Source organism: Saccoglossus kowalevskii, chromosome 17 (assembly GCF_978046115.1).
Source record: "Saccoglossus kowalevskii chromosome 17, keSacKowa6.1, whole genome shotgun sequence".
NCBI classification, from domain to species: Eukaryota; Metazoa; Hemichordata; class Enteropneusta; family Harrimaniidae; genus Saccoglossus; species Saccoglossus kowalevskii.
The window spans coordinates 19,725,544-19,742,214 of NC_140657.1; the positions used below are offsets into that span (position 1 = coordinate 19,725,544).

Here is a 16,671-nt window from a genome sequence, read left to right on the forward strand (position 1 = left end):
TATATCATCAGATCTTCCAGTGTCTAGCACATATGGCATATGGCAAGACAAAACTGACTGGAATAAGCTTATGAGTACATATTTATTCTGTTATTTTTAAAATCTTTGATGTATATGTACACTACAGCAGGTATATGTACATATACAGTATACATGATTTTAATGTGTGAATCATTTGTGTTGTGAGCAGTGTCAGGAGCAGTAATTTCTAGTCATCATGCTCAGCAGCCTCAGAAGAGATATAAACTGGCATGTTGCTAGAAAATGTTGTTGGAGAAATATAAGTATCTTCCTTTTGGTATCACAACTGTCAGTCGGCCCATGGACACCTGATCTATGACTCCTTTAGAGCTTGTCTACAACTATGTTAATGGCAAATTGTCTTGATTGCATCTTGAAGGCCTTCTTGATTGACCTCTCTATCTTGGTCACCAGGATGAATTCTCTGTGAGCGACTGTCTACATCACTATTTGTTCTTCTTGGATGATACTGAAGTTTAAATCTTTATGTAGACAATGCTGGCAACCATCTATGGCCGGTTGCATTCAGCTTTGCTGTGGTCTTCACGTAAGTAAATAGCTTGTTATCCGGAACCATTTTAAACTGGTTACCATAGAGATGAACATGAAACTCTGTACCTACTCATTTGAGGGTTAACATTTCCAATTTATGTGCTGGATGGTTACTTTCTGATTTTGATATGCTTCTTCAGGCAAATGCATTGGCTCTCTCCTTTCCTTCTTGTACATGAGATAACATCCCACCAAGTTCTGTGTAACTGGCATCTTTGTGGATTATTTAATGGCAGATCATAGTCAGCAACTGCCAAGATTTTAAGTGATGTTAAACGAGCTATCAGTGTATCAAAAGCATCTTGACATTCTTGTGTCAATTCAATTTGAATCTAAGAGCTGTACGTCTTCACCCTAAGCTTTTATCTGAATTTCCCTTTCCAACCATGTGGCCCTCCCGTGAGCATGAAGAGGAGCTGGTACGCTTGAAAAACCCTTCACAAATTGTATATAATATCCGGCAAATCCCAAGAATGAGTGAACTTCTGGTACATTTAGGTATTGGCAAGGGCTTCAAGGATTCACCCTCGTGGCTTGTCTGACAGCGTTACTTTACCCCCTTCTTGCAAAAAATAATGATCTTTCTATATGGTCTTTCATGAAGCATTCTGAACAGGTCGTCACAAGTGGATTAGGCTCGTACCAATACTACAAAACAGCTCATAACCAACCAAAAATCCCAACATACCCAAGAATGGAACCTCTTGACCACCAGCACCATTTCTTAAATTCAGCAATAGGCCTGATTGAACAATCAAACAAATGCTCTTTGTGAAATCCCACTCTGGTTGTAGTCACCTGTTACCCAGTATCAACTAGACACAACAGACAAGTAACAATGGCAGACTCTTCATTCGGATCACCAACAATCTTTCCCAGAAAAGGTCTAACATTACCAAGGACAATAGATGTGGTCCCTATATTCCCAGTACACTGGAAATTACTTGTTACTTTGCTGCTCTGTGGTGGGCTTTCTACAGTCTGTAGCTACATGGTCTTCCTGTTCGCAAAATTAGAAGGAGCCATGCCACTGTCTTCATCCCATCAAGTTCTGTGTAACTGTCATCTGTGTGGACTATTCAATGGCAGATCATATTCAGCAAATGCCAAGATTGAAGGTGATGTCAAACAAGCTATCAGCGTATCTTGACACCGGTAACAAAGGACCCGTGCCTCTTTCGGCAAAGTATGTCCTCCCTGTAACTATCTCTCGATATCTTTCTAATTCTCTCATCGCATCTCAAATGCCTTTCCAAAATACTATCTGTTGTGCACCATCAACCGCCAACGCAGACATTTTGGCAACGAAAGTCATGTGATGCAACAGGTCTATTGGGGTTCCCTCCTGCTTATATTCCCACACAAGTTTTAGTTGTGCAGTTGATCTTTAATTTCATCATCTTAGTGCTTTATTAGGGCGTTTCTCGAGTCCTGTGCTGTTGCAATTCTGTTGACCCAATCTTTTTTCTCTTGAATGTTTTTCTAGGATGTGAAATTAAGGGAATGTCATCTGCATAATCAGCATCCTTCATTCTGGCTTCAGGCTCCATACAAGTCATCTTTACGGCTTGTCTATGTTAGATTTCTTCATCACCCAGTCGATGACAATGAAGAATACAATGGGTGGAATTGCACAGTTCTGTCTTTGTTTGTTGGCCGTTATGACGTGCACAGCATTGCCTGGTGATGTACATGTCATTTATAATGTTGATGACTTTTAATAGAAATTCATATGCCTTGAGAGTCTCCTAATGAAAGGGTTGGTGATTCTATGGTGGTTCCTTACAAGAATATGCATCCTCTTTCACTCCTGAATTCTGCTTGCTCTTCTGGCAAGACTCTCAATGATTTTTCACGTCCTTTTCAGCAGGTCTCCCGTTTTGAGTAGTTCTACAATGATGCCTTTCTATTTTCCGTCTGGACCTATATCATCAGATCTTCCAGTGTCTAGCACATATGTCATATGGCAAGACAAAACTGACTGGAATGAGCATATGAGTACATATTTATTCTGTTATTTTTAAAATCTTTGATGTATATGTACACTACAGCAGGTATATGTACATATACAGTATACATGGTTTGAATGTGTGAATCATTTGTGTTGTGAGCAGTGTCAGGAGCAGTAATTTCTAGTCATCATGCTCAGCAGCCTCAGAAGAGGTATACACTGGCACGTTGCTAGAAAATGTTGTTAGAGAAATATAAGTATCTTCCTTTTTGGTATCACAACTGTCAGTCGGCCCATGGAACCTGATCTATGACTCCTTTAGAGCTTGTCTACAACTATGTTAATGGCAAATTGTCTTGATTGCATCTTGAAGGCCTTCTTGATTGACCTCTCTATCTTGGTCACCAGGATGAATTCTCTGTGAGCGACTGTCTACATCACTATTTGTTCTTCTTGGATGATACTGAAGTTTAAATCTTTATGTAGACAATGCTGGCAACCATCTATGGCCGGTTGCATTCAGCTTTGCTGTGGTCATCACGTAAGTAAATAGCTTGCTATCCGGAACCATTTTAAACTGGTTATCATAAAGATGAACATGAAACCTTGTACCTACTCATTTGAGGGTTAACATTTCCAATTTATGTGCTGGATGGTTACTTTCTGATTTTGATAAGCTTCTTCGGGCAAATGCATTGGCTCTCTCCTTTCCTTCTTGTACATGAGATAACATCCCACCAAGTTCTGTGTAACTGGCATCTTTGTGGATTATTTAATGGCAGATCATAGTCAGCAACTGCCAAGATTTTAAGTGATGTTAAACGAGCTATCAGTGTATCAAAAGCATCTTGACATTCTTGTGTCAATTCAATTTGAATCTAAGAGCTGTACGTCTTCACCCTAAGCTTTTATCTGAATTTCCCTTTCCTACCATGTGGCCCTCCCGTGAGCATGAAGAGGAGCTGGTACGCTTGAAAAACCCTTCACAAATTGTATATAATATCCGGCAAATCCCAAGAATGAGTGAACTTCTGGTACATTTAGGTATTGGCCAGGGCTTCAAGGATTCACCCTCTTGGCTTGTCTGTATTACCCGCTGCAGAAACAATGTGACAGCGTTACTTTACCCTCTTCTTGCAAAAAATAATGATCTTTCTATATGTTCTTTAATGAAGCAATCTGAACAGGTCGTCACAAGTGGATTAGGCTCGTACCAATACAACAAAACAGCTCATAACTAACCAAAAATCCCAACATACCCAAGAATGGAACCTCTTGACCACCAGCACCATTTCTTAAATTCAGCAATAGGCCTGATTGAACAATCAAACAAATGCTCTTTGTGAAATCCCACTCTGGTTGTAGTCACCTGTTACCCAGTATCAACTAGACACAACAGACAAGTAACAATGGCAGACTCTTCATTCGGATCACCAACAATCTTTCCCAGAAAAGGTCTAACATTACCAAGGACAATAGATTTGGTCCCTATATTCCCAGTACACTGGAAATTACTTGTTACTTTGCTGCTCTGTGGTGGGGTTTCTACAGTCTGTAGCTACATGGTCTTCCTGTTCGCAAAATTAGAAGGAGCCATGCCACTGTCTTCACCCCATCAAGTTCTGTGTAACTGTCATCTGTGTGGACTATTCAATGGCAGATCATATTCAGCAAATGCCAAGATTGAAGGTTATGTCAAACGAGCTATCAGCGTATCTTGACACCGGTAACAAAGGACCCATGCCTCTGTTGGCAAAGTATGTCCTCCCTGTAACTATCTCTCGATATCTTTCTAGTTCTCTCATCGCATCTCAAATGCCTTTCCAAAATACTATCTGTTGTGCACCATCAACCGCCAACGCAGACATTTTGGCAACTGAAGTCATGTGATGCAACAGGTCTATTGGGGTTCCCTCCTGCTTCTATTCCCACACAAGTTTTAGTTGTACCGTTGATCTTTAATTTCATCATCTTAGTGCTTTATTAGGGCGTTTAACGAATCCTGTGTTGTCGCAATTCTGTTGACCCAATCTTTTTTCTCTTGAATGTTTTTTCTAGGATGTGAAATTAAGGGAATGTCATCTGCATAATCAGCATCCTTCATTCTGGCTTCAGGCTCCATACAAGTCATCTTTATAGCTTGTCTATGTTAGATTTCTTCATCACCCAGTCGATGACAATGAAGAATAGAATGAGTGGAATTACACAGTTCTGTCTTTGTTTGTTGGCCGTCATGACGTGCACAGCATTGCCTGATGATGTACATGTTATTTATATTGTTGATGACTTTTAATAGAAATTCATATGCTTTTAGAGTCTTCCAATGAAAGGGTTGGTGATTCTATGGTGGTTCCTAACAAGAAAATGTGCATCCTCTTTCACTCCCGAATCCTGCTTGCTCTTTTCGCAAGGTTCTTTCAGTAACTTTTCAAGTCCTTTGCAGCAGGTCGCCGGTTTTGAGAAGTTTCACAGTGATGCCTATCTTCCTTGCATCTGCATCTGTTGATAGAAAAAGTTCTTAAAGAAATATCAGTATCTTCCTCCTCAGTATCACAACTTTCATTCGATTTGTGGAAACATTTCTGGTTCCACTTTGTCTATGACTGTGGATTTAGTAGAGGTTATTGCTATTGCAATTGCATAGCACATTCCTGAAGTAACACATTCTTTGCATCCCATCAAGTAATATATTTTTAGAAAGCTTTTTTTCCAAATAATATGAAATAGATATTCCAACAACAAAATTGAACGATGTAATCATGTGATCACTGTGCAAATAAAGAGGTGTTATTTTCAAAGAAACGGAAATAAGGCCACAGAAATGATGTTCGCGGTACTTAAAGATACTATAAAAGGTTTGAATTCAATTTCCCAGTTCGTCTACTGTTGCGTGACCTAGATTTTGACCTCATAACACTTTTTAAAAACATTGTCAACGTTGTTTTGAAATATGATACCCTGTGTCAGAGGGGAGAGTTGTGTCGTATTTTCTAAAGTCAAAGTGGTACACAAACTAGCTTTGCCAAATTTCATTAGCAGCTATCAGAGAATACCTATGCCAAAAATCACCATCTTGGAGCAGCTGGGAGTCGAGATCAACTATCTAGACTAACATCAAATACCGATGTTTTCTTATGTGTGAAAAATCGCAAAAAACATAAAACAAATCTCAGATTTACTCAAAATGTATTACCTTCTTAAACTATAGCTACAATGTTTTTTTAGCTCCGCTGTCGACAAAGTAGACACAGCGGAGTTGTTTATATTACTGATTGTACGTCGCCGTCCATCGTCATTGTTGTCAACTTTACAATTTCAACTTCTTCAAAACCACAAATCAGAATGCTTTCAAATTTGATAGGCAAGATTCTTGAATGGGTCTGTCTGAGATTTGTTCATTTCATGTCAAAATCTCAAATTCTCTATTTTTGGTGAATATTTTTGTCATTTTTGGTAAAAATTTTTATTTTCGACTTCTTGTAACAAACCGCATGTCCGATTACTTTGATATCACATTTATAAGTACTATATATGAACCTCTCTCAGATTTGTTCATTTCGTGATGATATCTTTGATTATCTAATTATGATGAATATTTTTGTCATTTTTGGTGAAAAGTAATATTTTTGACTTCTTGTTGAAAACCACGAGTCCGATTGCTTTGAAACTACATATATAGGTACTACATGTGGACCTCTCTCAGATTTGTTAATTTCGTGGTGATATCTTCAATTCTCTAATTTTGATGAATATTTTTGTCATTTTTGGTGAAAAGTGATATTTTTGACTTCTTGTTGAAAACCACGAGTCCGATTGCTTTGAAACTACATATATAGGTACTACATGTGGACCTCTCTCAGATTTGTTCATTTCGTGATGATATCTTTGATTCTCTAATTTTGATGAATATTTTTGTCATTTTTGGTGAAAAGTGATATTTTCGACTTCGTGTTAAAAAGGCAAGTCCAATTGCTTTGATATTACATGTGGACCTCTCTGAGATTTGTTCATTTCGTGATGATATCTTTAATTCTCTAATTTTGGTGAATATTTTTGCAATTTTTGGTAAAAAGTGATATTTTCGACTTCTTGTACAAAACCACAAATTTGATTGCTTTGTTACTATACATATTGTTCATTTTCTAATGATATCTTCAGTTCAATTGAATTGTGCATTGTTAACAGCGGAGCTATCTCAGCCATCAGGCTGCTAATTTCTAGTTAAATGCATGTTTTATATATTCTCATGAGAGAATGTGGAAAAAAAGTAAATTTGAGAAAAGAAAAAAACCTCTACTACACCCTTAAAGCTTGTCCACAGCTATGTTAATGACAAATTGCATTGATGGCATCTTGTAGGCCTTCTTGATTGGTCTCTCTCTGTTGGTCACCAGGATGATGTCCCTGCTAGTGACTATCTACATCCCTATATGTTCTTCCTGAATGATACCGAAGTGTAAAGTTTTATGTAGACAATGGTGACAACCATCTATGACGGGTTGCATACAATTTTGCCATGGTCATCATTAGTGTAATCACTCAGTCGCTGACAATGAATAACAACTATAAAGATGGTTAAAAATAATGAACAAATGAAAAAATTAGTGCCCAAAAAATTAGTAACTACAGTAAGCACAATGTGTGAACTATTATACAGCTACTGGGAAAAATAGCACATTTGGAAAATACCACAAAATGGGTACTTTAAGGTAGAGATGCAGTTTACCTAACAGGTATTTTTATTAGTTAATTAGGAAACCAAGATGACCTCCCTTGTCCACAAAACTATATATTTTCGGAAAGCTTATTGTATGAATTTTAAATTTTTTTTAGTATTTTTATGGACACTGTAGTTTGAAATATGCACAAAAATGTGCTTTTTTGGTCAAAATTGATTTTAAAAAATTAGCTCCTCAACCATGCTTCTGTTTCCTGTCAAAATTGGTTTATGGGTACATTTGTTTACTATGAAGAAAGTGCCGTCTTGAAAACTGTCTACCAGTTGTCAATTTTGCAGGGCAGCAGCTCAAATTTCACTACTTCATGTTTATGCATAAATTAACACCCAGGCTAGTTGTCTGTACGATTGTTGTAAAACTGTTCAACCAAAAACAATGCCCCGACGGCGTTTTGAAGATAAACACATTGTCAATCATTTGTAAACATTTCAAAACAAAAGGTCAAAGCGTCTAGGAGCTATTTTTTTAAAGTTTTGGGATGTGCACTAAAAAAAGCTGAGATAATTGCTAATTTGCATAACAATTCACTCAGTAAGAAGTTTGCTAATGCTCATAATTAAAATGGCTGTAACAGTTCCAAATTTAAATATATTATAGTTTTGTTAAAAGTTAAATATAGTGCATAATATGGAGATCCCGTCATTTCTTTTTTTCACCATTTTTCTTTTTCATTATTTATGTACAGCCTTGCTAAATCTTGCTAATCATTCAAAAAAGAGAATGTTTGCACCTGTTATCTATATTTTAAAATCGTTTTTGAGTATGTTCCACTATTCACAATTCTACAAAATTTTAACAGTCTATAGCCAAGACTGTCTGGACAATAACAAGCAAAAAAAATCACTTTCAAGTGCCCACGAACCTGCATCTCTACCTTAAGAAAATCTATAAAGTCGCATTGCAATATCTAGGTGTACAACATATCTGCTCACTGCCAAATCATGTTAAATCATTATTAATCGCATTACTTGTATATCACTCGAATATCATTAACATTTCGCGCCATAAAACATATGGAATAGTCGAGTCCATGCAAATTTGAACTATTCTGAGACCGGAAATTATTTCAAAACGCGCTTCTGGTGGGAATACCTGTCAGTTGTATTTCATGAATATTCCTAGCAAGGTTATAGTATCAGATATGTATATTTTTTAAAAACATTGAAACATGCCGACAGTTTATTATTGGAAGCAATATACAGCCTTTTTGGCGAAGGTAATAAAATAACTGATAGACGTGAACAATAAAAAATAATTCCTGTAATATTGTATAAACATTAATCTAGACATATTGCCGCAACAACATTAAAGACAATCAACTACTTACATCTAAAATCCAATGGAACTGTTATACCAGCATCTATTTTGACAAATGACCCTCTGAAATAAATAATTCCACCACCATATACCACTATTTCTAATACAGAACTACATCTTATACTACAAATCTATTACTACTACTACTACAATGTTTATTATTATTACTATAGTGTATTAGTATATTTGTACACACATAATTTTTAAAAGCTTTTTTGACATTATTGCTTAGATATGTCATTATACTATGCGTTAAAATAAAAATAAAATTAAGAATGATGAATGACTTACTAATTTAATGAATGAATGAGGACACGCACACATTAAAACAAAACCTACACGCACAAGAATGAATGAATGAATGAAATTAGTCATCATAGCTTTCACAGAAAATGTATACTGATTGTTAATGCTATGATTATCGGGAATATTAAATAGGTGAATGGTTCATTGTTGCATGCTTTTGCATACAAAGGAGTGATTCACCTGTAGCGTGAGCATGTCCAAACAACATCCGTGTGCGTCTTTCGTTGATTAATCATCTTGCTACGCTCTTTGTAAATTGCCAATTGTCATTGGTTACTTAAATGCACCTGCTGCTGTGAACAAACAGAACCTGGCTAAACTGATTTGACAATTTCATTATTCAGGCATCAATGATAAATCTCCTTATTTCTCTTAGAGACACATTGGAAATTCAAATGTATGCTGTCCACAACTAACGTTCATCACATAGATGAAAATTAATATTTGAGGTATGTATGTAACAGGTCATGTAACCATCGTCGTGGCATAATAAATACATGGAAATGTAATATGCTATCTCAATACTATCCATGCCTAGACAGACTCAAACATCCGTGGACTATAACCAATATTATTCTAAAACAGCCATTTAAGATTGAATGTTGGCTCTCCATTTAATACTCTGGGACAAACTAACAGTGTTTTTGTTCATCACCAGGTGCAGGTTCAGATTTTAGCTGAGATACATCAACTTATTGTCTCCAGCCTAGCACCCAGCCTAGGTATCAGTAGGAATACTGGAAATTGTTGATATTCCTCCCTCCCTTCTTCACTCCCTCCCACCTTTCCTCAATCTGTCGCCTTCTCTCCCCACTCTCATACACTCCCTCTCCCCTTCTCTCCTCGCATTCCCCACCCTTCTCCCTCTCTCCCTCTCCTTCACCTCTCACTCTCCCTTCACTCTTCTTTCAACCTCCCCTTATCTCCTTCCTTCACTATCTCCGCCTCCCTCCCACTTCCCCTTCCGCCCTTCCCCTCCCACAGTCTCCTTCTCTTTGCCCTCCCTCTCCCACACTCCTCCCTCCCCCATTCTCTTCCCTCCCTCCCTCTCCTTCTCTCATCCCCTCCCTCCCTTCCTCTCCTTCTCTCCCACTCACACTCTTCTTCTCTCCTCCCTTCACTTTCCCCTATCTTTCCTGATGTACGTGTACAATAAAAAATAACCATGTAATATACTTAATCTCTGAAATTATTGAATTAAATTAATCTAGACATTCTGCTGCAATGACAACCACTACTCGCTCACTTTTTCCACTCCACTTCCACTCTCCTTCCCTCCCTCCCAACTCTCATCATATCCACACTCTCTTCCTCTCCACACCTCCCTCTCCCATTCTCCACCTCTCTTCCCTTCCCTCTCACACTCTACTCCTCTGCCCCTCCCTTTCCCACCCCTTCCTTCCACTCACCTCCAATCCCCATTCTCGTTCTCTCCTCCCCTCCCTGCTTTCTCGCTACTCCATGTTTCCTCCTCCCCTCTTTCTCCCCCCTTCCCTCCTTCCTTCCCTTCTGTCTTCCCAGAAATTATAGGTACGTTACCCCACGCTCCTTATCTTTGACACCTCTCCCATTCCATCCCTCCCTCCAAATCCCCCATCTCTACTACTTCTCTTGCTCTTTCCCACTCTTCTTCTTTTTGTCCTTCTCTCTCCTCTCTTCATATCCCCACTCTTCTCTTCACCCCTCTCTCTCCCATTTCCCGCCCTCCCTCTCCAGTTCTCCTCCTCTCTGCCTTGCCCCCTCCCCACTCTCTGTCCCCTGTCTCATTCTGTCCTCTCCTACTTCCCCTTCCCTTCCCCTTTCCTATCTGCCTTCTCAGAGAATATAGGCAATGTGGTTTTTTTTGTTTTGATTGTGATTTTGAACCTTTAATGTGCAAGATCATTCAAATACAGTCTAGTCCCCTACCTCCCTCCCTCCCCTCCTTCTCTCACTCTGCTTATCTCCACTCCCACTTCTGCCCCTCCCGCTTTCTTTTTTGCCCCTCCTTCTCCTCTCCCCTCCCTCTCATCCCCATCTCCAACTCTCCTTATACTTTTTATCCCTCCCTACCACCATCTCTCCGCTCCATCTCTCTTCCTTCCCACTCTATTTCCCTTCCTATTTGCCTTCCCAAAACATATATGTACTGTGGCCTTTTTTAAATTTATCTTGAGTTTTGGCTGCGATTTTGAACGTTCAACGTACAAGATCATTTAAATTGTGTTTTTTTATGAATAAACAAAACATGCCTACACATTATGCGTAGTAGGAAAGAAACCAGTTGGGTTTAAACGAATTTAATACAACACAACTTGATGCAAGTAAATAATACTATGATAAACAGTATATATACAATGTTACACATTCAAGTCGGAAATATAATTGTGTTCAGTAACAACGTTCACCATCTTGACTTTTTCATAGATAATTTGATGTTTGCTGTTCATGATTTCTTACACTTCTCACGTATTTATCATTACCATCAATTGAGTTACCTTTGCTACTAAACGAGAATTGAGAATTGTAAACACAGCACACGTGCTTGGTATTGTTTAGTTATACCCTGTAAGGAATTCAAATTTGAGTTGTTTTATGAATTTAAGTTAAAGAGGATGCATTACGGCTAGATAACCAGCTAGTGTTAACTGTGATGGCCTGTCTAACTTTGAATATCCTTTTAGACTTAGCACACAGATTCACATAACTAACATGATTACAACTTCTGTGTTGTTTACATACACAATTACTGCAAACACCATTTGATTTGATGCGTCTAGAAACTATATAAACACAACCAAAATTACCTTACATTGTAGCTGCTGTTGGAATGATGCAAATAGGCTGTCCCGAGGATTGTTCAAGTCATCAGCATTATCCAGTATAATGTATTTACGAAAATTGACTGTAATGGTAGTTCGATCCTATAAACTAAAAAAAAAACATTCAATACAATTCAATTTACATTTTCTACTTTAATAAAATATGTTTACTTCTTGTGACACTGATGTTAATATATGCAAATTGTTAAATACATTTCATTAAAAAACTTATAGTCTTTTTGTTTGTAGATTAATGTTACGTACTTGTCTGAAATGATCCTTGAAATAGCGTTGGATACACCTTTTGGCATCAACATCAATAATGAAAATCCAATAATTAACTCTAGATGCAGAGCAGACCATCCATCCATTCAGTGTGCATAGCAATCCATTAATTCATTCTTCCGTTCTCTGCTATTACCAATGAATCTCGGGACTCAATAAACATGTAGATGTCTCATCAAAGGTTTTTACTATATGCAAATTCCGGTTTGAACAGCAACATTCCTCATGCATTCATTTGTCTTAAAACGCACATACCGTATAACGCACATATATAATAATGCAATATAAACAACCATCATTTTCACCTCATATACACCAAACAACTCTCTCTTTCCTCTCTCTCTCAAGTAGAACCTATGAGCTATGAACTTTGATAACAAATTGTAGTGCCCTCCTCAAAGTCCTGGGTCAAATGCAAGGTGAATATCATACTGAATTGGAAGAAGATAAAAGTTCAGTGTCAGCATCCTTTATTCTAAGTTTTTGTCATATTACCTCAAACCCTGCAAATAAAAGTGTGCATGGAATTATGTAAAGAAATGGTGTGCATTGCCGTGTCATAAAGGTGATTGACAGGTCATACTTGTTTTCAATTCTGGAAGGACAATTGGAATCTACCAGGTGCGCTGTTATTTGAATAACAAAGGATGTTTATGATCTACTGAGTTGCCTACTTGACACAGCTGCTAGCAAGATCACATTCTGATTGGGTCATGTCGAAACCCAGGTGGTGTCACTGAATCTGGGCCATTTATGCCTATAAATTGGACAGCTGGGGTCCATCATTTCTACTGTGTATCCTGTGTGTCGCTACTGCGATATTGTGAGACGAGACAAGTGATACAAGCTTCAACCATCATTCTGTGAGACTAGTATGAACTGCTCTGCAATCTCCTGCTTTCAGCAGTGCCCTCCAGAATAATAGTGTTCCTCTGCAAGCAAAACTCCTGTAATTCTTCGTTGTTGTGTTGCAGAAGCCATTGACTGTCATTCATTTCTACATCCTGTGGGGTGCTGTATATGTGGTTGACATGTACAACCTGGAGAAAGATGCCCCAGTTTATAAGGAGTTTCAAGATGAGCAAAAAGCGATTTAATCAAGTGCCTGAGGATCAAGGAACTGCATGGGTAAATCGGCTCTGTGAAGATTTAAATGTCATCATCGGTATCACAAATCCACAAAAAGGCACAATTCAAAAACAATGTCATCTCTGTACAAGATCTCATGCAAAACATAGGAGAACAAAACGAAGGCAGTGAAAGCTGACAGTAAGCTTATTCAAAAGCTCTTTAATGTTTCCAGGGCAGGTCGTAACTTAGACATGAAAGAAGTTCTTACTCATGAACTGTCAAAGTATTCTTCATCTTTGGCCAAGACTAATGAGATGATGAATTCCACATCTAAGTCATATATTTTGTCTGTTCTGTCCTCTGATATACATGTATAAACACCCCTTGACGTGCCATCGTATGATCGTTAACAACATGTCTTCTCATTGATGGACATGCAATGATCCAAGCCACAGGCGAACCAAGCAAATGCCAGTCATTTAATGAATATGCTCAAAGATATATCAAGAAAGTTGAGAAGCACTTCAAAGATTGTGTGACTAGAGTAGTATTCAACCGGTACATTGGAAATCCATCAATCAAGTCCACAACACAAACGAAAAGACCAAATAAGAAGAAACCAATCAGGAAGGTCCTAGGTGATGGTGACACACCACTTCGTCAAGTCTGGTCCAGTTTCATAAGTCCAGAAGATAATAAAGCTGACCTGGCCCAGGAGTATCAGACTTATGGAACATAGGCATAGTGGTTTTACTGATGAAACCATTGCCAGATCTTCCTCAAATGAGCAGTCAATATACCAGCTGGCTGGCAACCATGAGGAGGCTGACACCTGTCTTATATTGCATGCACAGGATGCAGTAAAGCGAACACAACACAAGAGACTTGTCGTCATCTGCAGAGATACTTCTACTTCTCATGCACAATTTTGGAAGGCAGCCCTTGGAAGTGTGGATGGTTAGTGGTACCAAAAAGAAAACTAAATGCTACCCATTTACAATATTGCTCAGAATATGCCCACAGAGGTTCTATAGAACCTTATTGGGTTTCATGCACTAACTGGGTGTGATACGGTGTCTTCATTTAGTGGATACGAAAAGAAGTCCTGCTGGAAAGTATTCAACAAATATCCGCAGCTTCGCAGTGGTGTTGGCAGAATAGTGAACCAGATGATGTGCAATGATGATGTCGACTTTATATTGCACATGATGTTCATAGTGGTGTCAACAAAGCAAGGAATTTAATGTTTGATCAAGGAAAGGTGGGACTTGAATAGCTGCCTCCGACAGAGGATGCCTTGGAGTTACACATTTCTCGCAACTATCAAGCTAACATATGGCTCCAGGCTGATCAAGTACAAATGAATGTAGATCCCCACAAATGTGATGAGGTCAAAAGGAAGCCCAGATGGATTGAAAATTGTTTGGAATAGGCTCGACAGCATTCCTTCTAAGTGTATTGAATTAATTACTTGTGGATGTGAAGCAAAATGCAAGACTGCAGTCTGTAAGTGCTTTAAGAGCTTTAAGAGTGGTCAGCGTTGCATGGGTGCCTGTGGGTGTCCTGCAGAAGGCTGTTTAAACCCAGGTTGATAGTTTCAAAATGTAGCTAACACAAACACTAAATGCAGTATTTTTAGGTTTTTGGAAATTTGTAATTTCTTTTGCATGTGTAATCGTTTTTCAGAGTCACATGTACATGTGTGCAGTTTCGGATCTACATTTAATACAAGAGAAAAAAGGTACTTAGAACTTACTTATGCTTGCACTTCCAAATTATGAGGTGGAAAGTTAAAAAATTTAAAAATATTTTCTGCCCTGAGGTATCTCGTTGTTTTTGTTGTTTTCCTATATTTACACCCGAATATCTGCACTTCAAATGATGTCAAACCACATCAAATCATAGTTTTACCAAAATGATAATAAATTTATATTTTCCCATAATACACATGTATGGGTGGTAATCAGTTAAATTGTTTGGAATACCCCTTGAAGGTAACTAAAATTTGGTACTTATATACAAGAACATAATATCACTGGGTGTATTGAACTTATTTTGAATGGTTCTAACGTGTATGTTGTGTATGTAACAGAAACAATAAATCAAAAGAAATAATTCTAATAAATTAGCCATCGTCTACTTTAAGATCTCTTTTTGCTTTGGTATTGTGATTTTCTTTATATTCACAAAAACAATTTATGCAATTTCTATTTATAATTAATGTGTCATTGTGACGTAACGCAAGGTCAAGCTGGGTCAAACTCTACTCGTTTAGACGAGTAAATTGATATGCATCTTAAAAGGATCGGAACATTTTTTTAATGTTTACCCAAAATGTGGGGGTTTTGGCCCAAAAATGGCCAAAAAATGATTTTTTTTTATTTTGGCATCGCCCCTGATGTGAAATCTTGCTATATAAGATCTTGATTTAGCATAGATGCCTGCTTGTAACAAAAAATAGCGAAAAACTATTTTTTAACACTTTTCTACCTTCTGAAGTCCAAGACAATGCAGTCCTTTGCAATATAGACATCACATGATACTGAAGCTACCTCACAACCTACAGCAACTTTGAGTATCAAATGTCCTAAAAGTAGTGAGGAACATTACCTTAATCAATGCTCCACTTTTCCAGGAATTTGTTTGACAAATGAAACTGTGTTTCATTTGCCTCATGAAGAGTCACAACAGTGAGTTATGCACACGTAACTGGATATGCAAGGTGGCTGCATGTGGTGAGAAACACAACAGTTGGCTTTATTCCGCCATAGTAGAGAACAACAACAATCATAACTACAACCAACCAATTAACCAACTCTCCAATCAAGCTACTAGGAGTGGACCAATTGCCAATGAACAATCACAAGTTATCCATACTAATTCTACCAGGATGTTTCTTGACCCTGGACGCATCATAATCACACTCCCAATTCTACTAGTTGTGGTATCAAACCCACACAATAATCTCTCAAAGAATGTTTATGGCCTAGTTTAAGCACTATGTCAAAATCACATGAATGTCAGTCTAGTTTCATCAGATGAGTTGTCTCGATAGTCCCATCTATGATGAAATTTGCCTACCAGAGTTATAACATGGAAATTCTGGAGAGCCTTATGCTTATGGACTTGGCTGAACAGTCAGAGGTCCAGTAGCTGATGATGGGATCACAACTATTTCAACTAACTACATCCATGCTGACAACACACTACATCATGCTATTGAGAAATGCCGGAAGCCGAATGATCATGCATATCTCAATAACAACTTGCAACTTGAAATAGCAGCTGGTGAGATAATGGAATGAACAAACAGTTGAAAAAACAGGCCACTACACCCAGCCTATTCTGTTCAAAAAACGCCCACCATATCTACCAAAAAACTATGCTATGTCTAAGCATCTCTTGAACCTGTTGGGAAAGTGACTGAATATTCACCCTGAATTGAAACAGAAATATGTTGTAGGTATTCAAGTGGCACTGCATCAAGGTTATGCGAAAAAAGTCCTTTGCATCTCCAGAGAAGACAAATATGTGCGGTACATACCACATACCCCAGTATTGCATTCCCACAAACAAAACAATGTCTCTATAGTTTAAGACTAATCAGAACCTATCTCCATAAATTTCA

General features: G+C 38.0%; 1 protein-coding gene and 1 long non-coding RNA gene across 3 annotated transcripts in view; one reads left to right on the forward strand and one right to left on the reverse strand.

Annotated features, from left to right (window-relative positions):
• Positions 1 to 11,933, forward strand: part of LOC146732718 (uncharacterized) — a 47,923-nt gene extending 35,990 nt beyond the window's left edge. Inside the window, exon 2 of the long non-coding RNA XR_014926869.1 lies at positions 9,263 to 11,933. This is a non-coding gene — a long non-coding RNA (uncharacterized LOC146732718). The remainder of the gene's footprint in view (positions 1 to 9,262) is intronic.
• LOC144363364 (TNF receptor-associated factor 2-like) overlaps positions 1 to 16,671 on the reverse strand; it is a 106,942-nt gene that overhangs the window by 78,481 nt on the left and 11,790 nt on the right. The gene's annotated exons all lie outside the window — the stretch shown is intronic.